Source organism: Ceratosolen solmsi, unplaced genomic scaffold (assembly GCF_000503995.2).
Source record: "Ceratosolen solmsi marchali unplaced genomic scaffold, CerSol_1.0 scaffold7, whole genome shotgun sequence".
In the NCBI taxonomy this organism is placed as follows: domain Eukaryota; kingdom Metazoa; phylum Arthropoda; class Insecta; order Hymenoptera; family Agaonidae; genus Ceratosolen; species Ceratosolen solmsi.
In genome coordinates, this window is record NW_011948413.1 from 13823947 (window position 1) to 13832013 (window position 8067).

Here is an 8067-nt window from a genome sequence, read left to right on the forward strand (position 1 = left end):
TAGGGAAAATCTTCGGAAGGTACGGAACTGCTTTAAAAATTCCGAATGAGAAATAAAATCTTTTATGTGAAATAATTCGATATATTTTCTTAATTATCAAAGTACGTTTAATAATATTACTTAATCAAATTAACGCAAGATCAATTAAAGTTCAATAAATAATTGAGTTATTTTTACCCTAAAAAGATCGATAATGAATCGAATTTATTGATCATTCTATTAATAAAAACTAAGAGATCATGTCGAATAATAAGTATAAAAACTTCATGAAATATATGTCGATAAATTGATATTGTATTTAACTCTTATAGATTTTCCTATTATCAATTAGTTGTTATATTATCTTTTATTATAAATTATAAATTATAAATTACCTACGAAAATCCAGAGTTGATTATCATAAAACGCGTTACAATATTATTTCAGATAGCCCGGTGCTACATACAAATAACTTGTTAAACCCGATAAAATTATTTCAATCAAATAAATCTTAATCAATGAAATTAATGTGATAACAATTTTCAATATTTTCCTAAATTATTATTATTATTATTATTTATTTATTTATTTTTTTTTTTAATTTATAGTTAGAAATAAATCTAATTTCTATTTAGTATTTATTAAATCATTGTTATAAAGACAAACATGTATAAATTTTGTAAATAATACGATATTAATAATAATAAATTCTTTGTCAAATTAATATACCAGTGAATTTCACTAGATATTGAAATGAACTTTAAGCTTTAGATTTCATTTCTGTTTGTTTTGGTTCTACAATTTTACCGAATAAAGGTAAACATATTTGCATAAACACACTTATATAAAATATCATTACAATAAATGTGAAGATTAGTAAAATGTAATACATAAGCAATGTCCAAATGAAACTAGATGTAAACGTTAACTGTATTAGAAAGTATCTTCTAGCGAATGACTTTAGTTAATGTTCGTCATTTGTAAATGGCATAAAACGTTTGTTATCAGTCATAGAAATTATTATATTGTTTATTTTTTATAAGAAATTTTTCATGATCTCGTACATGTAATGCTTGCCTAATTGTTTTACCATAAAGACGTTGTGGCCAAAATAGACAATCCTTCTGACATATTTTACTTTACAAAAAAAAAGTATTCCAAATATATTCTGTTATTATTGTGTAATAAGTCTTGTCTTAAACTACACGTTTCAAATAAATTCCGGAGAATACATTTAACTGCATCAATATTCCCTTCACGAATGGACATCAAATTAGTAGATAATCGGGCTCTATGTAGTTTTAATTAATTTATTTTTCATTTATAAATATAATTTGTACTAAATTAAGATGATGAACTATATAGTGCAATAATTCCCGAAGCTTTCAGACAAAACTTTTTTTTTTATGTCTAAATATAACTTTTAGGACAAAAAAATAGGCGAATTACGTAGTAATCCAATTTAATGCGCATGCGTTCTATAATGAAGATCCCTTCTGCTTCCTTGTAAACTGAAGTGTATAACATTCAGATATGTTTAAGATAAATTTAAACCAAATTTTGAAAAAATGCAAGTAGGTTGATGATATTTGAATTTAGGTTCATAATATGCCTTATTATCATTATTCTTTTTCTCTCTTTTTTTTCATTTTTTTTTCTTTTTTTCTTTTTTTATAAGATGCTGATGAGCTTATTTACGTGGTGTTACACCAAAGCACCAACATCGCTCCAGAGACAGGTAAAGCTCAACGTGGCAACATTGCGTTCTTCATTTATCTTGGGTCGCATGTTGTGGTTCTTCGACGCTTTTGAGTACCAACGGTAAGTTTTTATTGTTCTTTTTGGCAGTATAATGTTAAATTGTTTTATTGGTCTTAGTTGTTTTATTAGCGGCTTTGGTTTAACAATGCCAAATATTAATTCTAAAGAAATAAGGAGGAAATTTAACAAAAAATAAAATCTTAAGTCTCCGTTGTTTTTCAATTTAAGATCGATTACGTTTTTTATTGAATATGTTAATTATTGAAATCAATTCCTATTAATTGATTCATATTTGCGATGAATTATAAATTAATTATGAATGTTTATGTTTATATTTAATTGAAGTTATTTTCGTTTTCTGGGTTAGGATTATGCGTGTTAAGTTAAATCATACAATTTGTCGGCCATGTTGATGAATTGGTTTTCAACCGTTGTTTGAAATCTAGTATCATACAAATTCCAGTACAATAATTTTCGATAGTTTAATATTAAAAAAAAAAAAAAAAAACTTTAATGCTATAAAAACATTAACATTTTATAAATAATGTATTTATTTATTGAAATTCTGAAAATTATGCATATGTGTGCATGTATTTACACTTGTAATACATAATCTATGAATGGTAAAAATCCCAAAGCTGATAAACCTGATCGCTATAACCTAATAAATAATCTATAAATATAAGTTAAACTTATAACTACTTAAATATTCGAAGTCCTTCTTTAACTTCGTGTTAAAATTAAGTAATTTTTTTTTTTTTTTTTTTTTTATTTTAATCAACTATACTATTTGACTAATCGGATAATTTTATTTTACTATGTGAATTCAATATTTTCATTTTAGTATAAGTTTAATTAACAAAAACTTAAAAATGAAAATAACCCATTAGTTGCGCATGAAATATCTAATGTGTAATTTCTCATTACTATTAAGTAAAATTAAACTTGAAACATTTCTTTTTTAAATATGAATATTTTCGGTATACTAAATATTGTCGGTTTTTTTTTTGTAAACTTATTTTCAATGCTACAACACTTTAACCATACTAATATTACTCGTTTTCGGAACAAAGTCCTGATATGTTAAACCTAAGAAATCAAAAATAGGGAATACAATGCGTATACTTGCATCATTTATAAAATTATATTTCCGTGAATAAGCCAATTACAATTCTGTAATTCAATTACCCACAACATATTATATTATAGTAATTTTTGTTAATATTATTGTTCATGTTAATATTAATATTAAATAACATTAGGTTTATACTAGGTAGTAATGAACGTATTTTTTTCATCGATCTCTATTATTGACTTTCTATCGAAAAAAAACATAACTGTTTTTTAAACCAAATTCTAGACATTCGTTTTATCGATTGTTATTGTTATACCAATTTTGAGAAATGAATTGCAATATAAAACCATTTTTAATATACATTGTTTTAACAGTCACTCTAAACATAATATTGTTCACTCCCTACCAAATAGTTGACATTTTTCATTGTTGTATATTTGCAAAGCTTAATTTATTATTTTGTTCGATCTATTATTGAAATAATTTTTCATTTATTCTCAAAAATGAAATCACTACGAGTGGGCATGTTCCCTAAAACAAAAGTGTTGTTCAGATATTCATATTCTTACTTATATTTGTTAACCGGTTATATACCCTATTTTATACTAAATTAATGATGAATATTATAAATTGACTGGATTCCTTGGAAATTAAATTTAAAATCCGTCGATTCGATTCCCGATGCAGGTTATTTTAAGAGAACAAGTCAGTCTTAAGAAACTGCGATGTTAGTTTAAAAAATTAAGAATCATAAAATTCGTTTATATATAACTATATATACTTTTCTCATATGTATGAGTATGAGGTAGGTCAGAAAACATGTAGTATTTGGCTGTGCTGTTAGTCAAGGTGAGGCGAATGGTTGCCAGTCATCTTGGAACATTCTACTCACACAAAGCAGTTTGTGTCAGTCAACGTATGCTGACGAAGTAGTATGATCCAAAATGGCTGCCCCCCCCCCCACTCTTTTTTCTTATGATTAAAGATAATTTTCTTTTGCCCTTTCGTCGAATAAAAAAAATCGTATATTCTATAATAAAAAAAAAAAAAAAAAAAAAAAAAAAAAAAAAAATTGGTTTTCATATAGAGTTTTCTAGTTTAAATATAATGAAAGTATAACAAGAAGTAACGTTGAGTATTATTTTTATCTCATTTAAATTTTACACATCCATCCATAGATATTTTAATACATTATAACCACTGATACTTTTAAAAATTTTAACAAAATTATAATTTTTTAAATATTTAAAGTCTTTCGGAATCTGCATTTACAAGTATTACATCATTTCGTAAACACGTACTTTAGCCGAAAATATAAACAAATGTTATAAATTAACAAAAAAATTCAATTATAAAGTTATCTTGACTATTTTTGTTTTTGCTGGCCTCACTACTATTTCACATAAGTGAAATAAATAAAATTTACATAACGAAGTAAAGTTGAATTGAATATTTTTTATTTTAGAATAAATTTCTTGTATATGGATTTTTAACGAGTTAACCGTATACTTGATTCATAAGTTTTAAGTATGTTTTGCCGACGTTCGTAATTCTATATCATACTTGAGTATGTTTATAGTATGAGAATCGAAATTCTTCGAAAGGACTGTATGCTTTATAAAATAATATTAAATAAATATTCGATACATTATTTCTCTCTCTCTCTCTCTCTCTCTCTCTTTCTGTGTATTGATGCACGTGTGCTTGCATGCGTGCGTGCGTATGCGGGCGTATATACATATTGCTATTATGCAGAGTATTATTAATAAGTCATTTAATTTATTTGTACTTTATCGTAAATCAATTAAATTCGTGTATAGTGTCATATATATATATATATATATGAAGTACAGATGGCGCTTGTGATTCATTCATTAAAATAAATAAATTATTAAAAGTGATTATTAGGATTATTAGTTTAATATGAATGGACATATACCAAAAAATCTTATTTAGATGATTTTTTTATGAATCACTTAATAGTTCAAAATTCAGAATAATAAAATAAAAAGGTTATTCTTTATATATATATATATATATATATATATATATATATAAGCGCCATCTACAATTGACTGGAATCATTATTGAAGTAATCTAATCAAACTGTATTATATACTTTGAAATCTGAAATGTCAATATTTAACACTATTACGTGTAGGGTCTAATTAAGAATGATTAAAAAAAAAAAAAAAAAAATGTTCTATAAAAGAATTTTATATTGCTTATATAAGTTGCAAATAACAGAAATATAAAATATATTTGTTTTATATAACTCTTATTAATTCATTTTCGTGAAATAATTATACTTTTCCCCATCAGCTACTCATGAAGTTAATCTAATAATGCAATAATTAACTTATTTAAATTACGTAAATGACACGTAGGAAAATGTATTTTAAATAAATTATGACTAACCTAAAGAATTACATAAATATATTAAAAATCTTCTAGTCAATAATTCTTAATTGTGTAACTACTAATACTGGTTGAACCACGAAGTTTCTCAACATAACAAAATGAATACATAACAAATACAATAAAAAGAATATGTAAAATTATGTAAAAAAAAAATCGATTTCACATGTTTTCTTTCAGTTAAGTTTTTTTGTTTTTGTTTTTGATTTCTGTGTTAAAGAAATGATATTCGATGTCTCTAAAGGTTTAAAAAAATATGATAAAAACTATTTACCAATATAATAATATTGATAATATATATGTAAAAGAAATATCAGTAATTAAATACTAAGAATAAGTTTCACTTTTAGAAAAAATCGTTTGAAAGAAACATTTTTTTTTTTTTTAATGCTTAATAATGAAAAGACGTTTAATATCGATTAAGGATTTATTTATTAATAATCTAAGAATTTCAAACAATAACGACAACATTTATTCCCGTACAAAAACTATAGCCATTCTTCTCGTATTATATGATTAACCAATACAAATGAATATTTAACGAACATAAAATACAATATTTGTAGTAACTAATCGTTATTGATTTAATTAAAATGGTAAATAATTGTTTTGTGTGCTTCCGCATGCGTATGTGTGTACTTCGATGGATGAAATTTTTTCTTTCAATTTACTATTATACAATATATATATATATATATATATATATATATATATATATATATATATACACATACATATATACATATATATACACACACAGTACACTACTACATGACAGCATTTTAAATGAAGAGTCTTTAAATCAACGACTTTATCGAATATTAATTGCACAAACACACTATGTGCATATTCACGCGTGTGGGCCCAGACACATGTACTTACAAAAACAAAGCTTCAAGTTTTTCACACAAGCATTTATATATTATTCGTTTATAAATTAATCTCTTGTCGATTATAAGAAATGACCATAAATGAAAGCATACTACATAAATTATTTCTCCTGGCTTATAAGTAGTTCTCGTAAATGATTTGTATTATTTATTTACTAATGTAGGGATGCTTTTATTAATTTTTTCTTCTCAAACGAGTAAGCGAGTTATCGTGTTGTAATAATAGCTGAAAAGTAACATCAATCGAGTATTTGTTAATCGTTTGGTAAGCAAGACCCGTTGCGGGCCTTAGTTGCAGTCTAGAGCCCAGTTGCGCAGTTTCTCCTAACACTTCCATTGGTCGCACCAGTGAGTCTGCGTGCATCGTATTTTCAGTACGTCAATACCGAGTCAGACAGGATAATTTTACCAACATCAGAACCGTTATTAGGCCCAGAAATTTTGCATATCAAAATGCCGTGTGATATAAATGTTTTCGTAGATTTTCCTTCGTTAAATATTAAAGATCTAACGCAATTAAGTGACGGCTGCTTTACCGTATATCCGTCTAATAAACTTATTTAAGATATTTGATTTATTAGAGTAAATGCGACTATATCTCAGAGACGATTATTATAATTTATTATTTTGATTAATTTTGTATGATTAGTGAAGAACGAGAAAGAATGCGGAATCGATGAAGTTAAACTCTGGTTTGCCGATAAGTTTGTAGCCCCACCATATGGAATATTCATTATTACATTTATTTGTAATATTTTGTGCATAGGATTCGTAACAATTTGTGATTATTTAAGAGAAATTGATAGCCAAACTAAAATGGTACTTGAATTGAAGTCGCAGATAATTTATAAATATGAAAGTGTATTCTAACCGACGGTGTAGAAGTTTGAAGATCACGACGAACCATTGATGTGTGAACCAATAATAGTAAACTAATGTTTAGCTCGCAACTTCATTATATACATTTTAATCGCAGCTTCATTATATACATTTTAAACGAAATATCCATTAATTTTTATTATTTATGTAGGTTTTGTCAAACACCCGTATTAATCAGTTTAACCAAGCGTTTTTTTGTTTATGAAACGAATCCGATTTCTCATTGTATGACATTGACATCGGTTTGGACATAACTCGAGTCAATTTACTATGATTAATTTTATCTAGTTAATCACACTTTTACAATAACAATTGTTACATCAATATTCGGACTTTTAGTTTACTTTATTAAGTTTTAGCAAATATATTAAAGGTTATTAATACTATATATTAGTATTTTAACTCGTTTAAGAAATGTAATTGACTAATACCTACTTTATAATCTTTGCAGCGTTTTTCACTGTAACTTGTTGCAACAAGGAATACCTACTGATAGTACTAGAAACAACTTAATCATTCGGTAATTTTGAACATAAACTTTGTATTAACATCTTGTCGATGTGTTCTAAATGCTGTGTTTTATTAATTAGAAGAAGTATTTTCCATTATAACTTGAAGATCAAACATTTTATACGTCATGTAACCGATTATATTAGCCTGTAGGTTCAGTCGTTTCACATTCGTAAATTCATTGGACATTGGAGTGAATGAGCAGTATTGACAAATAGTACTCAGTGGTACTCAAATTACAACAGAATGAACGAAAGAAAGAAAAAAAATAACTGTCGTTTACCCTCTCTTCAAATATCAAAAGATCGTTAAGAGATCGAAACGGATCTCGGCCATTTTGACTCGCATGAGTATCGTGTGGCTTCGGAAGTCTTCGGCATTGTCGAATGCCTCGATGCCGGTGGGGCCTAGAAACTTTACAGCGCAGGTTTTGCTGGTACATACGCGCTAACACCAATGGCGCTTTCCCCGGTTCGCTCACCCTCTTCTCTTCCCCACCACGTCCCGCTAATACCCCCCCCCCCCCCCCCGTTCCCCCCCCCCCCCCTCTCCCCC